This window comes from Bubalus kerabau, chromosome 19, assembly GCF_029407905.1.
Source record: "Bubalus kerabau isolate K-KA32 ecotype Philippines breed swamp buffalo chromosome 19, PCC_UOA_SB_1v2, whole genome shotgun sequence".
NCBI lineage: Eukaryota > Metazoa > Chordata > Mammalia > Artiodactyla > Bovidae > Bubalus > Bubalus kerabau.
In genome coordinates this window covers 11,167,699-11,194,595 of record NC_073642.1, presented here as the reverse complement: position 1 = coordinate 11,194,595, position 26,897 = coordinate 11,167,699, and positions in this window count along the sequence as shown.

Here is a 26,897-nt window from a genome sequence, read left to right as displayed (position 1 = left end):
ATAGGGGACTGGAATGCCAAAGTAGGAAGTCAAGAAACACCTGGAGTAACAGGCAAATTTGGCCTTGGGGTACAGAATGAACCAGGGTAATAGAGTTTTACAAAGAGAACGCACTGGTCATAACAAACACTCTCTTGCAACAACACAAGAGAAGACTCTACACATGGACATCACCAGATGGTCAACACAGAAATCAGATTGATTATATTCTTTGTAGCCAAAGAAGGAGAAGCTCTATACAGTCAGCAAAAACAAGACTGGGAGCTGACTGTGGCTCAGATCATGAACTCCTTCTTGCCAAATTCAGACTTAAATTGAAGAAAGTGGGGAAACCACTAGACCATTCAGGTATGACCTAAATCAAATCCCTTATGATTATACAGTGGAAGTGAGAAATAGATTTAAGGGACTAGATCTGATAGACAGAGTGCCTGATGAGCTATGGATAGAGGTTTGTGAAATTGTACAGGAGACAGGGATCAAGACCATTCTCATGGAAAAGCAATGCAAAAAAGTAAAATGGCTGTCTGAAGAGGCCTTACAAATAGCTGTGAAAAGAAGAGAAGTGAAAAGCAAAGGAGAAAAGGAAATATATAAGCATCTGAAAGCAGAGTTCCAAAGAATAGCAGGAAGAGATAAGAAAGCCTTCCTCAGCGATCAATGCAAAGAAATGGAGGAAAACAACAGAATGGGAAAGACTAGAGATCTCTTCAAGAAAATTAGAAATACCAAGGGAACATTTCATGCAAAGATGGGCTCGACAAAGGACAGAAATTGTATGGCCCTAACAGAAGCAGAAGATATTAAGAAGAGCTGGCAAGAATACACAGAAGAATTGTACAAAAAAGAGCTTCACAGCCCAGATAATCATGATGGTGTGATCACTCACCTAGAGCCAGACATCCTGGAACGTGAAGTCAAGTGGGCCTTAGAAAGCATCACTATGAACAAAGCTGGCTGAGGTGATGGAATTCCAGTTGAGCTATTTCAAATCCTGAAAGATGATGCTGTGAAAGTGCTGCACTCAATATGCCAAGCAAATTTGGAAAACTCAGCAGTGGCCACAGGAATGGAAAAGGTCAGTTTTCATTCCAGTCCCAAAGAAAGGCAATGCCAAAGAATGCTCAAACTACTGCACAATTGCACTCATCTCACACGCTAGTAAAGTAATGCTCAAAATTCTCCAAGCCAGGCTTCAACAGTATGTGAACCGTGAACTTCCTGATGTTCAAGCTGGTTTTAGAAAAGGCAGAGGAACCAGAGATCAAATTGCCAACATCAGCTGGATCATCGAAAAAACAAGAGAGTTCCTTGTTTTTAAATAAAATAAATAAAACATCTATTAAATAAATAAATGTTTTAAATAAATAAAACATCTATTTCTGCTTTATTGACTATGCCAAAGCCTTTGACTGTGTGGATCACAATAAACTGTGGAAAATTCTGAAAGAGATGGGAATACCAGACCACCTGACCTGCCTCTTGAAAAACTTATATGAAGGTTAGGAAGCAACAGTTAGATCTGGACATGGAACAACAGACTGGTTCCAAATAGGAAAAGGAGTATGTCAAGGCTGTATATTGTCACCCTGATTATTTAACTTATATGCAGAGTAGATCATGAGAAATGCTGGGCAGGACAAAGCACAAGCTGGGATCAAGATTGCCAGGAGAAATATCAATAACCTCAGATATGCAGATGACACTACCCTTATGGCAGAAAGTGAAGAGGAACTAAAAAGCCTCTTGATTAAAGTGAAAGAGGAGAGTGAAAACGTTGGCTTAAAGCTCAACATTCAGAAAACTAGGATACTGGCATCTGGTCCCATTACTTCATGGGAAATAGTTGGAGAAACAGTGGAAACAGTGTCAGACTTTATTTTTGGGGGTTCCAAAATCACTGCAGATGGTGACTGCAGCCATGAAGTTAAAAGATGCTTACTCCTTGGATGGAAAGTTAAGACCAACCTAGAGAGTATATTTCTCTTTCATGCATTGGAGAAGGAAATGGCAACCCACTCCAGTATTCTTGCCTGGAGAATCCTAGGGATGGTGGAGCCTGGTGGGCTGCCATCTATGGGGTCGCACAGAGTTGGACACGATTGAAGCGACTTAGCATAGCATAGCATAGCATAGATAGTATATTGAAAAGCAGAGATATTACTTTGCCAACAAAGGTCCATCTAGTCAAGGCTATGGTTTTTCCAGTAGTCATGTATGGATGTGAGAGTTGTACTGTGCAGAAAGCTGAGCGCCAAAGAATTGATGCTTTTGAACTGTGGCATTGGAGAAGACTCTTGCGAGTCCCTTGGACTGCAAGGAGGTCCAACCAGTCCATCCTAAAAAAGATCGGTCCTGGGTGTTCATTGGAAGGACTGATGCTGAAGCTGAAACTGCAATACTTTGGCCACCTCATTGGAAGAGTTGACTCACTGATGCTGGGAGGTATTGGGGGGCAGGAGGAGAAGGGGACGACAGAGGATGAGATGGCTGGATGGCATCACCAACTTGATGGACATGAGTTTGAGTGAACTCCGGGAGTTGGTGATGGACAGGGAGGCCTGGCGTGCTGCGATTCATGGGGTCGCAAAGAGTCAGACATGACTGAGTGACTGAACTGAACTGATCACTATATTTAGAACAAAAATGGACAAGGAATGGCTGGAATACATGGGCTAGCAAAAACAAAACAAAATTGAAGCCTAAACCAAAAAACAAACAGAACAGTCTAGGCTGTTTTCCCTCCCCCTACTTTTTTTCTTTTAAGAATCCCAAATGCAACCCTGATTTTAATGGTCAAAGCTCATGTGTAGTGTCTGCTACCAGCTCCTCTTGAAGGCTCTCCTTTCCCCTATTCTGTTAGGACTCTTGTGTTTAAAAATCTGACAAGGTAATCTCCCACCCCTGTGTTTTCAGGTGGATGTGTGCAGTGGATTATACCTTTAGCAAGCTGCTCCTGGCATCTCCCAAGGTGCATCTTTCAACCAGTCAGATAAAAGACTGAGTCTAAACCAGATTATGCAATGCTTTGCTTCTTAACCTTAAACATGAAAATATAGCATTTTAGACCAAGAATCTCCCAATTAAAAAAAAATTATGCCCAGATCTGGCCAATGAAATGTCAAACCACTCCAGTATTCTTGCCTGGAAAATCCCATGGACAGAGGAGCCTGGCGGTCTACAGTCCACGGGGTCACAAGAGTCGGACATGACCAAGAGACTAAACCACCACCACCATTGGCCACTGAAAGTTTCCAGGCCTATAAAGGAAAGATTGAGGACAGGAGGAGATGGGGCAACAGATGATGAGATGGTTGGATAGCACCACCCGCTCAATGGACATGAGTTTGCTAACTCAAGGAGATAGTGAAGGACAGGGAAGCCTAGTGAGCTGCAGTCCATGGGGTTGCTAAGAGTTGGACTCGACTTAGTGGCTGAACAGCAACAAAGTTTTTACTAGCATGACTGCCTTGGTCCCAGTTCTGGCTTTGCCACTTGAAGAATAGGTGACAGAATCCAGTTTTCTCGTGTGTTGAGAATTTGAGACTAAGGATCCAAAGTTCATGTCTGACACAGAATAAGGTTTTCAGAAGTGATGAATCTCATATAACTACTAAGGATGGTGGCCACAATAGATCTCAATTTAGAAACGAGATAATTCGAAGGCCAATTGAGGTACTGTTAGGTGGGATGTGTTAAATGCCCCCAAAGAGCTTTCAAAGGGAAACAGGTAGAAAACAGTCACTGCAGGTAGTGGATTTCAATTCCATAAGCAAGGACTTCCCAATAATTAGATCAGTTTCAGGACGTTACAAAAATGATCATGTCATCTGTCGGGGTGTCAGAGGGAGGGCACTTGGATTATGCTGGGGCTTCACAAATCAGTGTTTCCTAAAACTGCTTGCATAAAATGGAATCACCTGGGAAACTTTAAATATCCACATTACAAATACATTAGAAACATCTTGTCTTTCTGCACAGACATAAGCATACCATTTACAAGTGTAATTTCATGGTATTTATTAGAAAGGAAATGCTTTGACTAATACCAAGGTGGAATGCAGTCAGTGTGAGAGCAAAATTGTTGGCCTTTTTGATTGTTTGCTGTGAAACTCAGCACATTACATTGTGTCTCCCTTTTCCAAAGAGCATTCTGATATGAGAGGAATCTGATAAAAATGCATATCGAGGATAGTCACAAAAGAAAAAATATGCAGAACATAATACAGAAAGCATCTCAAAAACTAACATCCTGGCCCAAATTATTTTTTCTTTTAATGAATAATATTATAATAGTAGCTACCATTTATATAATACATTATTCTGTTCCTAAATTGCAAACTGATTTTGCTTAAACTCTGATACTGTTTACTTTTCTGAATGGGGTTGGAGAAGTTGAACTAGATCAGGATTGGTCAAGCCAAATGCCTACAGGGATCCAATGGGAACTACAGATGGATAATTCAGAGCCAACCAAGTGTGATGACTGAGAGTCATGGGGACCGTGCAAACTGGAGAGGGAGGTTTTAAAGAGAGGCCATTCTATTTGATGCTTGTTAAATGTGGCCTTGTGGAAATGCATGATTCAGTTTTACCACAGCTTTTGATTTTTCAAGATGACATGGAAATTCAAAATGACTTAGTAATTTCTGGATATTCACTTGTGGATTAATTCAGGGAGTCTCCCAGACCGTTCGTCCCCTGCTTCTTTTATTTTCCTCCTTCCCTGAATTTATATGAGACCTTAGGGTGGTTGTTGCTATTGTTCTTTACTAAGTCATGTCCAACTCTTTGTAACCCCATGGACTGCAGCACCCCAGGCTCCTCTGTCCTTCCCTGTCTTCAGGAGTTTGCTCAAACTCATGTCCATTGAGTCGGTAATGCTCTCTAACCATCTCTCCTCTATCTCCCCATTCTCCTCCTGCCTTTGATCTTTCCCAATATCAGGGTCTTTTACAGTGATTCAACTCTTTGCATCAGGTGGCCAAAGTATTGGAGCTTCAGCTTCAGTATCAGTCTTTCCAATGAATATTCAGGACTGATTTCCTTTAAGATTGACTGGTTTGATCTTGCAGTCCAAGGGACTCTCAAGAAACTTCTCCAGCACCACAGTTTGAAAGCATCAGTTCTTTGGTGCTTAGCTACTGTATGGTCCAACTCTCACATCCATATGTGACTACAGGAAAAACCATACTTTGACTAGATGGACATTTGTCAGCAAAGTGCCATCTCTGCTTTTTAATATATACTGTCTAGATTTGTTGTAACTTTTCTTCCAAGGAGCAAGCATCTTTTAATTTCATGGCTGCTGTCACCATCCGAAGTGATTTTGGAGCCCAAGAAAGTAAAATCTGTTACTCTTTTCCACTTTTCTCCCTCTATTTTCTATGAAGTGATGGGTCCAGATGCCATGATCTTAGTTTTTTGAATGCTGAGACTTAAGCCAGCTTTTGCACTCTCCTCTTTCGCCGCATCAAGAGGCTCTTTAGTTCCTCTTCACTTTCTGCCATTAAAGTGTTATCATCTGCTATCTGAGGTTATTGGTATATCTTCCAGCAATCTTGATTCCAGCTTGTGATTCACTGAGCCCGGCATTTCACATGATGTACTCTGTACAGAAATTAAATAAGCAGGGTGACAATACACCACCTGGACCTATTCCTTTCCCAATTTTGAACCATTGTTCCATGTCCATGTTGCTTCTTGACCTGCATAAACGTTTCTCAGGAGACAGGTAAAGTGGTCTGGTATTCCCATCTCTTGAAGAATTTTCCAAAGTTTGTTGTGATCCACACAGTCAAAGACTTTGGTGTAGTCAATAAAGCAGAAATAAATGTTTTTCTGAAACTCTCTTGCTCTTTCCATGATACAAAGAATGTTGGCAACTGGATCTCTGGTTCCTCTGCCTTTTCTAAATTCAACTTGAACATCTGGAAGTTCACAGTTCATGTACTGTTGAAGCCTGGCTTGAAGAATTTTGAGCGTTACTTTGCTAGCATGTGAGATGAGTGCAATTGTGTGGTGGTTTGAGCATTCTTTGGCATTGCCTTTCTTTGGGACTGGAAGGAAAACTGACCTTTTCCAGTCCTGTGGCCATTACTGAGTTTTCCAAATTTGCTGGCATATTGAGGCAGCACTTTCACAGCATCCTCTTTCAGGATTTGAGAAGCTCAATTGGAATTCCATCGCCTCCACTAGCTTTGTTCATAGTGATGCTTTCTAAGGCCCACTTGACTTCACGTTCCAGGATGTCTGGCTCTAGGTGAGTGATCACACCATCGTGGTTTTCTGGGTCATGAAGATCTTTTTTGTATGGTTCTGTGTATTCTTGCCACGTCTTCTTGATATCTTCTGCTTCTGTTAGGTCCATAGTATTTCTGTCCTTTATTGTGCCCATCTTTGCATGAAGTGTTCCCTTGGTATCTCTAATTTTCTTGAAGAGATCTCTAGTTTTTCCCATTCTATTGTTTTCCTTTATTTCTTTGCATTGATCACTGAGGAAGGCTTTCTTATCTCTTCTTGTTATTCTTTGGAGCTCTGCATTGATATATATATATATATATATAATATTGCTAAGTAAAACAAGTTAGAAGCAAAGGAAGCAAAAAGGAAATGCAGATGGAGTAAAATATGGCATTTCATAAAATCCTATTCCTTTACTAGTAGTGGGTTGTCAACTTGACTCTGAGCTCTTAAAGAAAAGATAGTCTCTTAGACACTAAGGATACCATGTTACGGGGTGAGCTGTGCCATCAAAGGCAGAGAGGAAGCAAAGTTGATGAAACAGTCTCATTTCCCAAAAAGGGTCCTGACCTTGTCTCCATCCTTACTACAGGATGTCCTTTTGGGTTTGTGACTACCTGAAAAAATTACTGAGGATGTTCACAGATCTATCTGCACCTAAGATCCATGGAGAAATGATGGGTGATGCCAAAGAAGACTTGTTGCAATTGATCTAAAGCAAACAGCATGGGATTATAATCTGAAGCCTGGGATCTTGTCCACTTGATTCCATCTATAATTTTTCTGGCACAGCACGCTAGGTGGATTTTTTTAGTTAAAACAGTGTCATCGTATTGATGATAGTGCTTCAGGTTAATTGCTTTCAATCAAGTGTCTGATCTTGTCCATCACACACTTCAACACTAAAGTCCTTCTTTGGTCTTTCATCTGTTTTAATGTTCAATACATTTGGTTGGTTGAAACATAGCGAGGCTTAAGTGTAGATGATTTCAGAGGAAAAAGAAAAAATAAGAGCCGTGAAAAGAAACAAGGTAAGCACAAAACAAGAAGCTTTTTGTTGCTGTTGTTGTTCAAGGGCAAAGAGTACATTATGAGAAATGCTGGGCTGGATGGCTCACAAGCTGGAATCAAGATTGCTGGGAGATTTTTGATCACAGCTTCAGTTTTAGTGTTTGTAATTGAGTTGTTCATAATTTCTATTTCTTCCTGGTTCAGTCTTGGAAGATTGAACTTTTCTAAGAATCTGTCCATTTCTTCCAGGTTATCCATTTTATTGCCATATAGTTGTTCATAATAGTCTCTTAAATTCCTTTGTATTTCTGCATTGTCTGTCAGCCTCTCCTTTTTCATTTCTAATTTTGTTGATTTGATTCTTCTCTCTTTTTTTCTTGATGATTCTGGCTGAAGATTTGTCAATTTTGTTTATCTTCTCAAAGAACCAGCTTTTAGTTTTATTAAGCTTTATTAATTTTATTAAACTTGATTAAGTTTTATTAAGCTTTGTTAATATTAAACTTTATTTAGCTTTATTAAGCTTTACTATTGTTTCTTTCTTTTCTTTTTCATTTATTTCTGCTCAGATATTTATGATTTCTTTCCTTCTACTAATTTTGGTTTTTTTTTTTTTTTGTTCTTCTTTTTCCAGGTGTTTCAGGTATAAAGTTAGGTTGTCTATTCGATGTTTCTCTTATTTCTTGAGGTAGGACTGTATTGCTATAAACTTCCCTCTCAGAGCTGCTTTTGCTGCATCCCATAGGTTTTAGGTTGTCGTGTTTTCATTGTCATTTGTTTCTAGAAATTTTTTAATTTCCCTTTTGATTTCTTCAGGAACCTGTTGGTTATTCAGAAGCGTGTTGTTTAATCTCCATGTGTTTGTGTTTCTTACAGCTTTTTCCTTGTAATTGATATCTAGTCTCATAGCATGGTGGTTAGAGAAGATGCTTGACATGATTTCAATTTTCTTAAATTTACTGAGGTTTGATTTGTGACCCAAGATGTGGTCTATCCTGGAGAATGTTCCATGTGCATTTGAGAAGAAGGTGTATTCTTCTGCATTTGAATAGAATGTCCTGAAGATATCAATGAGATCCATCTCATCTAATGTATCATTTAAGACTTGTGCTTCCTTATTAATTTTCTGTTTTGATGATCTGTCCATTGGTGTGAGTGGGGTGTTAAAGTCTCCTACTATTATTGTGTTACTGTCAATTTCTCCTTTTATGTCTGTTAGTGTTTGTCTTATGTATTGAGGTGCTCCTATGTTGGGTGCACAGATATGTACAATTGTTATGTCTTCCTCTTGGATTGATCCCTTGATTGTTATGTAGTGTCCTTCCTTATCTCTTGCAATCTTCTTTATTTTAAGGTCTATTTTGTATGATATGAGGATTGTTACTCCAGCTTTCTTTTGCTTCCCATTTGCATGGAGAAATGCAAATAAAAACTATGATGAGATATATCACCTCACACCATTCAGAATGACCATCATCAAAAAGTCTACAAACAATAAATGCTGGAAAGAGTGTGGAGAAAAGGGAATGCTCTTGCACTGTTAGTGGGAATGTAAATTGATACAGCCACTATGGAAGACAGTATGGAGAGTCCTTAAAAAACTAGGAATAAAACCGCCATATGATTCAGCAGTACCACTCCTAGGCATATACCCTGAGGAAACAAAAATTGTAAAAGCACACGTATCCCATTGTTCATTGCAGCATTATTTACAATAGCTAGAACATGGAAACAGCCTAGGTGTCCATTGACAGAATGGAATATTACTTAGCTGTAAAAAGGAACACATTTGAGTCAGTTCTAATGAGGTGAATGAACCTAGAACTTATTATACAGAGTGAAGTGAGTCAGAAAGAGAAAGATAAATATCGTATTCTAATACATATATATGGAATCTAGAAAAATGGTACTGAAGAACTTATTTCCAGGGCAGCAATGGAGAAACAGACATAGAGAACAGACATATGGACATGGGGAGGAGGGAAGGGAGGGTAAGATGTTGGAAAGAGTAACATGGAAACTTACATTGCCATATGTAAAATAGATAGCCAGTGGGAATTTGTTGTATGTCTCAGGAAACTCAAACAGTGGCTCTGTATCAACCTAGAGGGGTGGGATGGGGAGGGAGATGGGAGAGAGGCTCAAAAGGTAGGCGATATATGTATACCTATGGCTGATTCATATTGAGGTTTGACAGAAAACAACAAAATTCTGTAAAGCAATTATTCTTCAATAAAGAAAAAGAAAACCAAAGCATAAAATAGGAAAAAAAAAAAAAAGATTGCTGGGAGATATATCAACAACCTCAGATATGCAGATGATACCACTTTGATAGCAGAAAGTGAAGAGAAACTAAAAAGTAAATTCATCCTCTTGATGAAGATGAAAGAGGACAGTGAAAAAGCATGCTTAAAATTCAACATTCAAAAAACTAAGATCATGGTATCCAGTCCCATCACTTCATGGCAAATAGAGGGGAAAAAGTGGAAACAGTGACAGATTTATTTTCTCAGGCTCCAAAATCACTGCAGATGGTAACTGCAGCCACAAAATTAAAAGACGCTTGCTCTTTGGATGAAAAGCTATGACAAACCTAGACAGTGTGTTAAAAAGCAGAGACGTCATCTTGCTGACCAAAGTCCATATATATAGTCAAAGCTACAGTTTTTCCAGTAGTCATGTATGGAGGTGAGACTTGGACCATAAAGAAGGCTGAATAATAAAGAGTCAATGCCTTCAAACTGTAGTGCTGGAGAAGACTCTTGAGAGTGTCTTGAATTGCAAGGAGATCAAACCAGTCAATCCTGAAGGAAATCAACCCTGGAAGGATTGAGGCTGAAACTTAAGCTCCAAAACTCTGGCCACCTGACAGGAAGAGATGACTCAGTGAAAAAGACCTTGAGGATGGGAAAGATGGAGGGCAAGAGGAGAAGGGGGTGACAGAGGTTGAGGTGGCTGGATAGCATCATTGACTCAATGAACGTGAGTTTGAGCAAATTCTGGGTGATAGTGAAGGACAGGGAAGCCTGGCGTGCTGTAGTTCATGGGGTTGCAAAGAGTTGGACATGACTTAGTGACTAAATGTCAACAACAAGGGCAAAGAAGTTATCTCATATATGAGAACATTTCTAGAGGGTTTATTTGCAAGTTTCCTCGTCTGAAAACGAGGGGGCTGGTGCTGTACTGGTGCTTGATGGAATCAGAGACAGGCAAAGAAGAAAGAGGAGGGCGTAATCCTCAGAATGCTGTAACCAAGCAGCTACTGAAGCAGCCTTGCATTGAATAGGAGGGCGATGTCTCATTCTCATCCTGTAGCTGTATACTACAAAGCTCGGCAGCTGTATAGTGCGAAGCTCAGCTGGCTAGCTCCTAACAAGGAGTTCAACCCAGGCTGGAAGGCATTTCCAAGGAATTCAGATCTTCTGCCAACCGGATTACTTGAGTCATCTCTCAACAGTGCATTCCAATTATAATGTTCATGCAGTGTCGTCAGGCATTAATAAGGAGACTGGCCTCGGTTTTGCTTTGGGCTTTGTACATCTGCCACATCCATGTTTCCTAACTTCATCTGGGTTTTCAGAAAATATTTGGCAGAAGCCATCCCATCAGCACTTGCTTTTTAAACTAAGATTGTAAGTTTCCGATCTGAAACGATTTCCCTTCCCATTTTTGTTGAAACTTGTTGTCTGGTTAGTGCAAATTAAGAAAGAATAGGCAACGCAACAATCACATGAAGCACCCTTTGAGGACTCCTCATTTGGTGGGTGCTAGAGTTTGTTTTCACAAAATTGACTTCTGGCTTTCCTGATAATCTAGCTCAGCTACTTGCCAATTCTTCAGTCAAACATGCTTTGGGAGCTCCAGGGGCACTATGTAGTTAGGTCTCTTCCACATACTTTGCTCTGAAGGCTATTATTTGTATTTCAGAATGTATAAGCTTCTCAATGGCTAGAAGCACATTTTAAGCAAATGAGTTTTTTTCCAAAAACAACAAAATGAATCTCTTCAAAAAGAGATGGTATTAAACACAAGACACAAGCAAATCAAGGTGTGTCTCCTCCACCCTGTTTAATCTGGGGACTGTGTTTTTCAGGTGGTAGATGTACACTGTGGTACCCACCCCTCATCCTTCTGATTCTAACTTACACCCTGATTTCCCTGGGGATACATCTCTCCTCCATAGTCAGTTCTTGGGGCTCTGATGGAGCTGTTTCAACCATAATTTCTGTCCATGGTAGTTGGCCCAGGGTTTGGCAAGTGGTCCATCAGAGCCAACGAAAGTTTTATCAGTTAGATTGGTTTTCAGGGAAAGACATAAAAAATGAGAGTGGCTTCAAAAAGATACATAATATTTCTACCTCTTGGAAAAGTCCTGAAGTTCACTGTTTAAGGCTAGATGCAAACTCTGCTTCAGATTTTTTTTTAAAGGAATTAACATACTGATTCTAAAATTTATCAGATCAGATCAGATCAGTCGCTCAGTCGTGTCCGACTCTTTTCGACCCCATGAATAGCAGCACACCAGGCCTCCCTGTCCATCACCAACTCCCGGAGTTCACCCAGACTCACGTCCATCGAGTCAGTGATGCCATCCAGCCATCTCATCCTCTGTTGTCCCCTTCTCCTCCTGCCCCCAATCCCTCCCAGCATCAGGGTCTTTTCCAATGAGTCAACTCTTCGCATGAGGTGGCCAAAATACTGGAGTTTCAGCTTTAGCATCATTCCTTCCAAAGAAATCCCAGGGCTGATCTCCTTCAGAATGGACTGGTTGGATCCCCTTGCAGTCCAAGGGACTCTCTCAAGAGTCTTCTCCAACACCACAGTTCAGAAGCATCAATTCTTCGGCGCTCAGCCTTCTTCACAGTCCAACTCTCACATCCATACATGACCACAGGAAAAACCATAGCCTTGACTAAATGGACCTTTGTTGGCAAAGTAATGTCTCTGCTTTTGATGCAAAAAGCCTAGAATAGCCAAGAACATTTTGTGGAAGAAGAGTAAGTTGGAGGGCTTTTACTAATGATTTTTCACTGATTTCAAGACTTACTACAAAATCACAATAATTAAATGGTGTTTGTGGCATGGGGTAAACCAATGGGATTGGTAGACTAATGAAACAAAGCAGAGTCCAGAAATAGTCCTTCATGGATGAAGTAAGTTAATTTTGCACAAGGACACAAAAAGATTCAGTAAAAAATATGAAAGTGTTTTTCGTAAATGGTTCTGGAACAATTGGTTAACCAAGTAAAAACATGTAAATACGTCAGCATTAGATTTGATAGACACAGGGCCTGAAAAACTATGGACCAAGTTTCGTGACCTTGTATAGGAGGTGGTGATCAAGACCATCCCCAAGAAAAGGAAATGCAAAAAGGCAAAATAGTTGTCTGAGGAGGCCATACAAATAGTTGAGAAAAGAAGAGAAGCTAAAGGCAAAGGAGAAAAGGAAAGATATACCCATCTGAATGCAGAGTTCCAAAGAATAACAAGAGGTAAGAAAGCCTTCTCAGCAATCAATGCAATGAAATATAGGAAAACAATAGAATGGGAAAGACTAGAGATCTCTTCAAGAACATTAAAGATACCAAGGGAACATTTCATGCAAAGATGGGCACAATAAAGGACAGAAATGCTATGGACCTAATAGAAGCAGAAGATATTAAGAAGACATGGCAAGAATGCACAGAAAAGCTATACAAAAAAGATCTTCATGACCCAGATAATCACAATGGTGTGATCACTCACCTAGAATCAGACATCCTGGAATGCGAAGTCAAGTGGGTCTTAGGAAGCATCACTATGAACAAAGCTAGTGGAGATGATGGAACTCCAGCTGAGCTATTTCAGATCCTAAAAGATGATGCTGTGAAAGTGCTGCACTCAACATGCCAGCAAATTTGGAAAACTCAGCAGTGGCCACAGGACTGGAAAAGGTCAGTTTTCATTCCAGTCCCAAAGAAAGGCAATGCCAAAGATTATTCGAACTACCACATACTCATCTCACACGCTAACAAAGTAATGCTCAGAATTCTTCAAGCCAGGCTTCAACAGTATGTGAACCATGAAATTCCAGATGTTCAAGCTGGTTTTAAAAAAGGCAGAGGAACCTGAGATCAAATTGCCAACATCTGTTGAATCATTGAAAAAGCAAGAGAGTTCCAGAAAAACATCTACTTCTGCTTTATTGACTATGCCAAAGCCTTTGACTGTGTGGATCACAACAAACTGTGGAAAATTCTTCGAGAGATGGAAATACCAGATCACCTTACCTGCCTCCTGACAAATCTGTATGTAGGTCAAGAAGCAACAGTTAGAAGCAGACATGGAACAACAGACTGGTTCCAAATTGGGAAAGGAATACATCAAGGCTGTATATTGTCACCCTGCTTATTTAACTTCTATGCAGAGTACATCATGCGAAATGCTAGGCTGGATGAAGCACAAGCTTGAATCAAGATTGCTGGGAGAAATATCAATAACCTCAGATATGCAGATGACACCACCCTTATGGCAGAAAGTGAAGAAGAACTAAAGAGCCTCTTGATGAAAGTGAAAGAGGAGAGTGAAAAAGCTGGCTTAAAACTCAGCATTCAAAAAATGAAGATCATGGTATCTGGTCCCATCACTTCATGGCAAATAGATGGGGAAACAATGGAAACAGTGAGAGACTTTATTTTCCTGGGGTCTAAAACCACTGTAGATGGTGACTGCAGCCATGAAATTAAAAGATGCTTACTCCTTGGAAGAAAAGCTATGACAAACCTGGATAGCATATTGAAAAGCAGAGACATTACTTTGCCAACAAAAGTCTGTCTAGTCAAAGCTATGGTTTTTCCAGTAGTCATGTATGGATGTGAGAGTTGGACCATAAAGAATGCTGAGTGCCAAAGAATTGATGCTTTTGAACCATGGTGTTGGAGAAGACTCTTGAGAGTCCCTTGGACTGCAAGAAGATCAAACCCATCACTCCTAAAGGAAATCAGTCCTGAATATTCATTGGAAGAACTGATTCTGAAGCTGAAGCTCCAATATTTTGGCCACCTGATGCAAAGAACTGACTCATTGGAAAAGACCCTGATGCTGGGAAGGCAGGAGGAGAAAGGGACGACAGAGGATGAGACAGTTGGATGGCATCACCGACTTGATGGACATGAGTTTGAGTAAGCTCCGGGAGTGGTGATAGACAGGGGAGCCTGGTGTGCTGCAGTCAATGGGGTCACAGTCAGTCATGACTGAGCGAGTGAACTGAACTGAACCTCATATGTACAAACAATAATGGCAGATGAATCGTGGACCTACAATGAAAGCAAAAAGTATGAACTAGGAAAAAAAGAGTCTATCTTTAAGAATATGGGGTAGGCAAATTTTCAAAACTTTTTAGAAAAGATAAAAATTAAATATAAAAAATGAATTACTCATCAAAATGTAAGTCCTATATATCAGAGACATTTCTAAGCAAATGAATAGATATTTTTGTTTCCATTTTATAAAAGTTTGACATAACTTGAGCTCCTTAATATTTAGCAAAATATAGACTTTTTGAACACTGCTTCAGAAAAGTATACTTTAACTTGTTTTCTCTCCCTTGCTCTCCTTTGCTTTCTTTTTCACTATAAGCCTAAACATTACTCTGGCTTTTAACTCTCAAACCCCAAATTTACTAACTTCTGTATCATCAGAATATTATTTGCCTTACCACATGTAGGAAGACTCAGAGCCAATTCATTCCATCTATGCAATTACCTCTCTGTCTATAAAGATCTCCACTGGGATTTCCTTGGAAATATTTCAGTGATGACTTCATTTTGCAGACAAAGGAAACTGAGAGAATAAAACATTTCCTGGAAATTTGACAGTCTCAGTGTTGAAAAGTTAAGCACCATAAATTTAACAGATGCGAACAAACGAGTCCTCCTGATCCTGATATCAGAACATCCCCTGAATTTTTATTCGATTGCTGCTTCTGACACAGGCCTCATTGGAAAGCATTTCCCCTCCTTGCTTTCTTTCTTTGCAATAACTGATGGTTGCCAGTTAAATCTGTGGGAGAACTAATGTATGAATAGCTTTATGAAACGGGACCTGTATTTAGCATAGCCTGGAGATATATATGCTTTCTGAATATATTTCTTAAAATTAAAAATATTTCTTAAAATTCTACCTTTGCTATGATTAAAACATAGCATTATTAAAAAAAAAAACACATAAAACAAAAAGAGAGATAGCAGATAAGGGAGTGATGGGTAAGGAGCGAGAATGTCATGTCTCCCACTGATCATAGGTAAGTGTGGTATCTCCTTTCCTAACAGGTATTTGCTGATACTTTGCGTACTTACGGTGGGCTGTGTTTTATGAAGGATTTGCACAGACATAACCTTATTCAGTCCTAGAATTCTGCTAGTTTATAATTATCTTCTGGCTTTATGGACCTTCTCTGCAGGTGAATCCTTCAAAGTATTGTGAGTGCTAAAGCCCCTGAGTGGGAGCTTATTCTGGTTTTCCCCCCAGCAACATTGATGCAATTATATCTGAGTTTCAAGAAGCTCTGTGGAGTCTTCACGTATTTGGCCGTGACCAGCCTGCCTCTGAGGTTATCCAGAATCCACTCACACTCCGCAGGCCCCGATCCTAGACAGCGTTCTGGGCCTCCTGTCTTGCCAGAGAAGTCCAGGGGGACAGACCCTTCTTTCCTCTGTTCCAGTACAGACTGGCTCAAGCGTGTGTACCAAGCCTTGCAAACAGATGGAAGGAGAGGGAGGACTCCTTCCTCCTTGGAGGCCGTCTGCGGCCGGGGGATTCCTGCAGTGAGGGTGGGCCTCACGGGCCTGTTTCTGCTCTCCACAGCTGCCTCTGCTCCGTCGGCTCCCAAGCCTGGTTCTGCAGCACTCCCCCAATTATCCTGTGTCCCTAATCTCCTTCCAACAGATTCTCTTCACTCGACATTAGCCAGAGTACATTTTTTTGTTGTCTTCCTCAAAGGACCCATCTATGGACATTCAGTTCTCTTTTAGAAACACGAACCCAGCGACACCAGACCAAATTTGTTGAAGTGGTTTTCTCGTCGGACTGAGCGAGACTTTCATAACAATACCCTGACTCCCTTGAGGAGAAAGGGGTAATTTGGAGGAGGAGAGGAATCTAGGATTTTTACTAAAAGAATGATACTCTTGCTCCCATTTTGAAAGTTTCCCTGAAAAAGTGTCAGTGTCTCAGCTGTGTCTGACTCTTTGTGACCCCGCGGGCTATAGCCCACCAGGCTCCTCTGTCCATGGGATTCTCCAGGCAAGAATACCGGAGTGGGTAGCCGTTCCCTTCTCCAGGGGATTTTCCCGACTCAGAGATCGAACCCAGGTCTTGGACATTCCAGGCAGATTCTTTACCACCTAAACCGTAAAGTTTCCCTACTGATCGTAAGAACTAGGTTGTGTGTATATATATATATACACACACACACACACACACAGGGGTCCCAGAATTCTGATTTAGTATCACAGTCCAGGAAGCTGACCATTTCCCAAATCATCTAGGTAATAATCGTACCTAGAATTTTCCAGGTGTCATAACCCGCGTATGGTAAACACTATCCAGGCACTATCTCCTTTAATTCTGAAAACAGCACAATGAAGTAGAAATTACTATTATCTTCATTTTACTGATGAAAAAATATACTCAGGTTATGTGAGCTACTGGTATGTGGTGCAGTCGGCATCCTAAAGAAGCGACCAAGCTGTGCTTTGTACCAACTACTCTACACTAACACAATAATTGTGCCCTGGATCATAAGACCCTGTTTTCTGATTACACAGATTGTGGAAATAATTTTATTCTTAGTGTTTATTCTTAGCTCCAAACACACACTTAATTAATAGATTTCATATTTATTTCATTTGTTTATAAAACTATGCTTCACTTTTATGATTAAATGACTAAGTGGCAGGGATGATAACTTACTTAATTACATGTTGCTTAATTGGTGTATTAGTTAATTATATGGAGTTAACTTTTAAAATTAAGTAATTGTATTTTATAACATGTTACAGTTCCGATGTCAATCATATTTCTTTGTTAATTTTGAAACTTTGATTCAAGCATTATTAAGTGTGCAACAAATTAGTATAGGCTGTTAGTAAAATTGTACACACACAACACATACAGCTCAAGTCTCTTAAAAATGTTTATTTATAACATATGCAAAATATATTAAATATTAAGAAAAATTTGAAAATAACTTCTGAAAGGAAGACTCAATTTTGAGATGAGTTTGGAAAGTTTGTTATTTTATTTTAGCATTTCTTGGTCTTAGTCCTTTTATGTAAATGGAAATGATTCTAGGTTGAAAACCTACTGGGAGAAAGTGGCTTAACTATGTTGTCAGCTTCTTTAGGACAGGGTCATTGTTTTATCATCTTCATGTGGACTAGCTCCAGGCACAACGAATGTTTGTTGAATTTGAATTTTGAGTTTAAGTGAAATGATGCTGAAAATTTTACATTAACTATAGACATCCATCTGAATATAAGCCAGCAGTTGCTATCTTGTACGGGAGAATCATTAATAATGTTTCCAGTGAGATTATTTTGGTGACAGTACAAAATGAAATATACCTTCTCCTTTGAGTTTTCTATTTCAATCATGCTTCGCTGTCTTTAGGCAAGTGTCTTTCATGCAAATAAAAATTATAAAATTTAATTTCATTAAAATTTCTGTTATTTATGGGATAAGAAATTAATAAATTTAGCCCTGTCTTTTATTTCTGTAAAGACAAAGAAATCAAAGCCCAGAGAGGCTGAGTCATTTATTAAAATCACACAGGTGGCTCCTGCTTGAAGTGGCTACTGAATGTAGCGGGTCTCAGTTCAGTATGCCTTCTACTGCCGCTATCACAGACTGTATTAAATGGTTAGAGAAAAATTATCATTCATTATTGAGTAATACTAATTTTTATACTCATATTTGCTTTTATTAGCTCATGGCGACTTCACTTTCACTTTCCACTTTCATGCATTGGAGAAGGAAATGGCAACCCACTCCAGTGTTCTTGCCTGGAGAATCCCGGGGACGGGGGAGCCTGGTGGGCTGCCGTCTATGGGGTCGCACAGAGTCGGACACGACTGAAGCGACTTAGCAGTAGCAGCAGCAAGAAAAAGAATCCAATAGAATAGAAAAAATCAAATTAGCTCATAGACAACAATAAGAAACCACCAAATAGAAAATATTAGGCACAATGAAAGAAAAGATATCATCCTTATACCAGAATATGAACATGGTATTCTAGGAGGGAAATTTGAACATAATAAAATTGACATATACGTGTCTAACACATAGTTTCTTTTAAACTTTTCAAATTTGATTTTATGTTTTGACATTTTAAACTTTAAATTTTGTATTGAATATAGCTGAATAACAGACAATAATGTGATAGTTTCATGTTAAAATATCGAATTTAACACTCCCTGGCTAGTTTCAATTTAAACCCTGATTCAATGTATAGAATACATAATAAAAATTATCTAGTGGATTCTTTTAGGATAAAAATTCTATGAAATATATGACACATTTCCAATGCTCAGGATATATATACACTATATACTGGTGGCTCAGATGGTAGAGAATCTGCTTGCATTGCAGGAGACCTGGGTTTGATCCCTGGTTTGAGAAGATCCCCTGGAAAAGGGCATGGCAACCCACTCCAGTATTCTAGCCTGGAGAATTCCATGGAGAGTGGAGCCTGGTGGGCTGCAGTCCACTGGGTCCCAAAGAGGCAGACACGACTGAGGGACTAATGCTTTCACTTACTTCACACCACTGAATGTAATTATAGTCTTAGCTGATTTTTAAAACTGTCTGGAAAACTGCCTCTTTGGGGCCAATGCAAAGTCTTTTGAGTTTCTTTCCTTTCTTCCTGCTTCTTTCCAGCATAGCATCTAGGATGACTTTGTAGTGGCTAGGAATGTTGGGGGGTGATTTGCATGATACTTCTATGATCTTAGTGGCCTTTGTTCCCATATGGATTTCTTTGGAGTAGTATTCCTGTGTTTTCTGTTGGAATATATAGTTTCAGGTATTTGCTCTTGGTCTCAAAATGTGACCCAAATGCATTTTCTCCTTCTTTGCTAGTAAGCATGTTACGCATATCTGAGATTATTTATATTTCTCCCGGCAATCTTGATTCAAGCCTGTGCTTCATCCAGCCTGGCATTTCGCATGATGTACTCTGCATAGAAGTTAAATAAGCAGGGTGACAATACACAATCTTGATGTACTCCTTTTGCAATTTGGAACCAGTCTGTTGTTCCATGTATGGTTCTAACTGTTGTTTCTTGACCTGCATACAGATTTGTCGGGGGGGCAGGTAAGGTGATCTGGTATTCCTGTCTCTTGAGGAATTTTCCACAGTTTGCTGTGATCCACACAGTCAAAGGCTTTTGGCACAGTCAATAAAGCAGAAGTAGATGTTTTTCTGGAACTCTCTTGCTTTTTTGATGATCCAACAGATGTTGGCAATTTGATTTCTGCTTCTTCTGCCTTTCCTAAATCCAGCTTGAACATCTGGAATTTCATGGTTCACATACTGTTGAAGCTGGCTTCAAGAATTTTGAGCATTACTTTGCTAGCATGTGATATGAGCGCAACTGTGCAGTAGTTTGAACATTCTTTGGCATTGCTTTTCTTTGGGATTGGAATGAAAACTGACCTTTTCCAGTCCTGTGGCCACTGCTGAGTTTTCCAAATTTGCTGGCATATTGAGTGTAGCACTTTCACAATATCATCTTTTAGGATTTGAAAGAGCCTAACTGGAATTTCATCAATAACCTCAGATATGCAGATGACACCACCCTTATGGCAGAAAGCAAAGAAGAACTAAAGAGCCTCTTGATGAAAGTGAAAGAGGAGAGTGAAAAAACTGGCTTAAAACTCAACATTCAAAAAACGAAGATAATGTCATCTGGTCCCATCACCTCATGGCAAATAGATGGGGAAACAATGGAAACAGTGACAGACTTTATTTTTTGGGGCTCCAAAATCACTGCAGATGGTGATTGCAGCCATGAAATTAAAAGATGATTATTCCTTGGAAGGAAAGTTATGACCAACCTAGACAACATATTAAAAAGCAGAGATATTACTTTGCCAACAAAGGTCCATCTAGTCAAAGCTATGGTTTTTCCAGTAGTCATATATGGATGTGAGAGTTGGACTATAAGGAAAGCTGAATGCCGAAGAACTGATGCTTTTGAACTGTGGTGTTAGAGAAGACTCTTGAGAGTCCCTTGGACTGCAAGAAGATCCAACCAGTCCATCCTAAAGGAAATCAGTCCTGAATGTTTATTGGAAGGACTGATGTTGAAGCTGAAACTCCAATATTCTGGCCACCTGGTGGGAAGAACTGACTCATTGGAAAGGACCCTGATGCTGGGAAAGACTGACTGCAGGAGGAGAAGGGGATGACAGAGGATGAGATGGTTGGATGGCATCACTGACTCAATAGACATGAGTTTGAGTAAGCTCCGGAAGTTGGTGATGGACAGGGAAGCCTGGTGTGCTGTGGTCCATGGGGTTGCAAAGAGTCGGACACAACTGAATGAAGTAAACTGAACTGATGTTAAGCATGTGGTTGCCCATCCAGGGACTAGATTTTCCAGTGATCTGTTGCAGGTAAGTTTGCCAATGTGAGTAACCCAGCAAGACACAAGTGATATTATGCCATTTTCATGTTTGGTCCTTAAAAAATCGTACCTACATTCCTCTTATTTTTCTTTCTTTTTCCCAGGGGCAGGAAAACTGATGTGGCTGTGACCCTAGCTTTGGCCTTGAAGTGATTATGAATGGAGGAAGAAATTTGGCTCTCCAAATGACCACATGGAGCTCAACAGGCATCCTCCCCACTCAAGGTTGGTATGGAAAAGAGAAATTAAAAGAACATTCATTCTTAAAGTCTTTGCCTTTGAGGGGTATCTCTTGCTTCCTGTATCCCACATCTTTTTATTCATTATTTATTTATTTTTTTCTTGGCCATACAACATGGTGTTTGAGATCTTAATTCCCTGACCAGGGATGGAACCTCATCCTCTTCATTGGAAGTGTGGAGTCTTAACCACTGGGTGGCCAGGAAGTCCCTCCCCCATCTTTTAAATTTGTTTTCTCCTTCACTTTAATGGAGCACGTTCTCTGATAGCTTTCTGAGAAAAGAGTGCAGGAGGCTATCCATTTTATATATACAGTGTGTACATACAGTAGTGCACTTGGAACTCTGCTCAGTGTTATGTGACAGCCTGGGTGAAGTGGAGTTGGGGAAGAATGAATACTTGTATTAATATGTGTATGTGGATCAGACCATGAACTCCTTATTGCCAAATTCAGACTTAAATTGAAGAAAGTAGGGAAAACCACTAGACCATTCAGGTATGACCTAAATCAAATCCCTTATGATTATACAGTGGAAGTGAGAAATAGATTTAAGGGCCTAGATCTGATAGATAGAGTGCCTGATGAACTATGGAATGAGGTTCGTGACATTGTACAGGAGACAGGGATCAAGACCATCCCCATGGAAAAGAAATGCAAAAAAGCAAAATGGCTGTCTGGGGAGGCCTTACAAATAGCTGTGAAAAGAAGAGAAGCGAAAAGCAAAGGGGAAAAGGAAAGATATTAACATCTGAATGCAGAGTTCCAAAGCATAGCAAGAGACAAGAAAGCCTTCTTCAGCAATCAATGCAAAGAAATAGAGGAAAACAACAGAATGAGAAAGACTAGGAATCTCTTCAAGAAAATCAGAGATACCAAAGGAATATTTGATGCAAAGATGGGCTCGATAAAGGACAGAAATAGTATGGACCTAACAGAAGCAGAAGATATTAAGAAGAGCTGGCAAGAATACACAGAAGAATTATACAAAAAAGATCTTCACAACCCAGATAATCACGATGGTGTGATCACTGACCTAGAGCCAGACATCCTGGAATGTGAAGTCAAGTGGGCCTTAGAAAGCATCACTATGAACAAAGCTAGTGGATGTGATGGAATTCCAGTTGAGCTATTCCAAATCCTGAAAGATGATGCTGTGAAAGTGCTGCACTCAATATGCCAAGCAAATTTGGAAAACTCAGCAGTGGCCACAGGAATGGAAAAGGTCAGTTTTCATTCCAGTCCCAAAGAAAGGCAATGCCAAAGAATGCTCAAACTACTGCACAATTGCACTCATCTCACACGCTAGTAAAGTAATGCTCAAAATTCTCCAAGCCAGGCTTCAACAGTATGTGAACTGTGAACTTCCTGATGTTCAAGCTGGTTTTAGAAAAGGCAGAGGAACCAGAGATCAAATTGCCAACATCCACTGGATCATGGAAAAAGCAAGAGAGTTCCAGAAAAGCATCTATTTCTGCTTTATTGACTATGCCAAAGCCTTTGATAGTGTGGATCACAATAAACTGTGGAAAATTCTGAAAGAGATGGGAATACCAGACCACCTGACCTGCCTCTTGAGAAATCTGTATGCAGGTCAGGAAGCAACAGTTAGAACTGGACATGGAACAACAGACTGGTTCCAAATAGGAAAAGGAGTTCGTCAAGGCTGTATATTGTCACCCTGTTTATTTAACTTATATGCAGAGTACATCATGAGAAACGCTGGACTGGAAGAAACGCAAGCTGGAATCAAGATTGCCGGGAGAAATATCAATAACCTCAGCTATGCAGATGACACCACCCTTATGACAGAAAGTGAAGAGGAACTAAAAAACCTCTTGATGAAAGTGAAAGTGGAGAGTGAAAAAATTGGCTTAAAGCTCAACATTCAAAAAACGAAGATCATGGCATCCGGTCCCATCACTTCATGGGAAATAGATGAGGAAACAGTGGAAACAGTGTCAGACTTTATTTTTCTGGGCTCTAAAATCACTGCAGGTCGTGACTGCAGCCATGAAATTAAAAGACGCTTACTCCTTGGAAGGAAAGTTATGACCAACCTAGATAGCATATTCAAAAGCAGGGACATTACTTTGCCAACAAAGTTCTGTCTAGTCAAGGCTATGGTTTTTCCTGTGGTCATGTATGGATGTGAGAGTTGGACTGTGAAGAAGGCTGAGCGCCGAAGAATTGATGCTTTTGAACTGTGGTGTTGGAGAAGACTCTTGAGAGTCCCTTGGACGGCAAGGAGATCCAACCAGTCCATTCTGAAGGAGATCAGCCCTGGGATTTCTTTGGAAGAAATGATGCTACAGCTGAAACTCCAGTACTTTGGCCACCTCATGTGAAGAGTTGACTCATTGGAAAAGACTCTGATGCTGGGAGGGATTGGGGGCAAGAGGAGAAGGGGACGACAGATGATGAGATGGCTGGATGGCATCACTGACTCGATGGACGTAAGTCTCAGTGAACTCCAGGAGTTGGTGATGGACAGGGAGGCCTGGCATGCTGCGATTCATGGTGTTGCAAAGAGTCGGACACGACTGAGTGACTGATCTGATCTGATCTGAGTCCCTTTGCTGTTCACCTGGAACTATTGCAATATTGTTAATCAGCTATACCCCAATACAAAATAAAAACTTTAAAAATGAGTGGAGGAGGAAAGTTTTAGAGACATATCTAAAAAATGTCTTTATTCTAGTCTTTAATATTGTGCTTAGTTTGGCTGGGTATAGAAGTCCAAGTTAGAAATCATTTGCCTGAAAATTTTTGAAAACTACTCCACAGAATAAACTCCCAGTCCCTTTTTCCTAGGGTGAGGGTGGGATATTTTGGCTGTGTGATCTGAGGAGAAGATCTATAAAACTGATTTATTCTTAAGGAGTTTTTTCAACCAATTTTCCTCATTTTACTGTTTTAACCTCCCTTCTTTCCATCATTCTTACTTTCAGAAATACTTGATGTGACACATAATTCCCTTTCTTGGAAATTCTGCCATGTAATTCACATTTGGTTCACATGCTTGACTTATGATTCAGTTTTCTGGGATATCTGCTAATCCAGTTACTAGCTGTCCACTGGCTTTCCAGACTCAAAAGTTTCACTCCTTTCATATTGTCTTCCATTCTCTCTGTCTTAGTAGGCTTAAGTCTTAAAAAACTCTTTTCTAACATTTGGTTGGTTAGGGAAGTGAGTTAAAGATTATGTATATGCTTATGTGATAAGATTTACTTAAGAATTTGGAATGATTCCTCATTTTGTTACTGCTAGATTTTTGCTACATTATAATTGTAAAATTTTATCATTCAAACTGTAATATTAAAAGCATATTCTCTCCTGACACCCTTGGCAATGGGCTTTCTCTCTGACCCAACTGAGCTTTCTAAGTAAATAAAAGAGTATCAGTTGTTACCATTTTATGGATTACATGTGGGTTATGGCGTCCAGATTTCTGAGCCTTTGTTTTCCCATCTGTCAAATGGAGCAAGTGAAGAGCTGTTTAAAGAGTTGGAACAAATAGAAAATGCCTAGCACAATGCCTGGTAGCTGACACTGTCATTAAGGGTGAGATTTTGTGGCAGAGGTCTTACCTGCTTGCTCAGGAAACAGCTACATGTGTTTCTGCTTCCTTGATAAGTTAACCAGGTGTGCAGAAAGAAAATTAACAATCATATTTTTTTTTTAAAATTATTTGTTTTAATGGGAGGCTAATTACTTTACAATATTGTGGTGGTTTTTGATATACATTGACATGAATCATCCATGGGTGCACGTGTCCCCCATCTGAACCCCCTCACACCTCCTTCCCCACCCCATCCCTCTGGGTTGTCCCAGAGCACTGGCTTGAGTGCCCTGCTTCATGTATTGAACTTGTACTGGTCATCTATTTTACATATGTTAATATACATGTTTCAATGCTATTCTCTCATATCACCCCACCCTCGCCTTCTCCCACAGAGTCCAAAAGTCTAGTCTTACATCTGTGTCTCTTTTGCTGCCTTGCATATAGGATTATCATTGCCATCTTTCTAAATTCCATATATATGTGTTAATATACTATATTGGTGTTTCTCTTTCTGACTTACTTCACTCTGTATAATAGGCTCCAGTTTCATCCACCTCACTAGAACTGAATCAAATGCATTCTTTTATAGGTGAATAATATTCCATTGTGTGTATGTACCACAACTTCTTTATCTATTTGTCTGCTGATAGACATCTAGGTTGCTTCCATGTCCTGGCTATTGTAAACAGTGCTGCAATGAACACTGGGGTACATGTGTCTCTTTCAATTCCAGTTTCCTTGGTGTGTATGCCCCACAGTGGGATTGCTGGGTCATATGAAAGTTCTATTCCCAGTTTTTTTAAGGACTCTCCACACTGTTCTCCATAGTGGCTGTACAGGTTTGCATTCCCAACAACAGTGTAAGAAGGTTCCCTTTTCTCCACACCCTCTCCAGCATTTATTGTTTGTAGACTTTTTGATGACAGCATTCTGACTGGTGTGAGGTGATACCTCATTGTGGTTTTGACCAATCAAAATTTTGATGCATCAGTTGATAATGAGCCTTATTGATACTTCAGGATTCGTGAGCTACTCTTGAAAATGCATATTTATGAACCAGCTTAGTGGAATGAAACCTCATGCCATCATAGGAATGGTAGGATCCTGGTGGAAAGGAAGACCACAAAGTGAAGGACAGGTCCAGCAAAGGTGAACATTGTAATCAGTCTTGAGTTTATTATTTTTTTTTTTTTACAGGTATAGGACAAACAGTAAAATAAATTAGGTACTTGAAGTCAGATTGTTATAAAAGTCGATCAGAGGGGTTATTTGGTTTGCTCTGAAAGTGACTGTACATACTTACGTGGAGTGAAGAACAGCGTGTCTTGTGACACCTGTAATATGTTGAATACTTTGTCCTCCCACAATTAGAGTGTTGAAATATTTACACACATTCTGATGATACTAGGAGGTGGGATCTTTGAGAGGTGATTTGGTTGTAAGGGTGGACTCCTCATGAAAGGGATTAGTGTCCTTATAAAAGAGACCCTAGAGAGCTCCCTGGAAATCAATGCAGTATTCTTTGGAAGAACTGATACTGAAGCCGAAGCTCCAATACTTTGGCCATCTGATGTGAAGGGCTGACTCATTGGAAAAGACCCTGATGCTGGGAAAGGTTGAAGGACAAAGGAGAAGGGAATGGCAGAGAATGAGATGGTTAGATAGTATTACTGACTCAAAGGACATAAATTTGAGCAAACCCTGGAAAACAGTGAATGAGGGAAGCCTGGCATGCTACAGTTCACGGGGTTGCAGAGTGGGACACAACTGAGTGACTTAACAACAGCAGAGAGTCCCCTCACCATTTCCACCATGCAAAGATGCAAATGACTCAAGAGTTAGATTCTCACCAGCCAGTGGATTTGTCAGTACCTCAGTCTTGTACTTCTCAGCCTCCAGAACTGTGTAAAAGAAATTTCTGTTGTTTATAAGTCTATGGAATTCTGTTATATCACTCTGAATGGACAGACAATATCCAAAGGTACATTGTATAGCAATATTTCCAATAATCTTTCCAGCATGGATATATATATATATATTTATATTCTGAAATTATTATTAGATAAAAGCAAAATTGGAAATTATCATTTTATTGATAATTTAAGAGAAATGAATGTTCTAATTACTGATGCTGGCTATGTGAAAATTAATCTTCTTTGTCTTTCAGAATTTG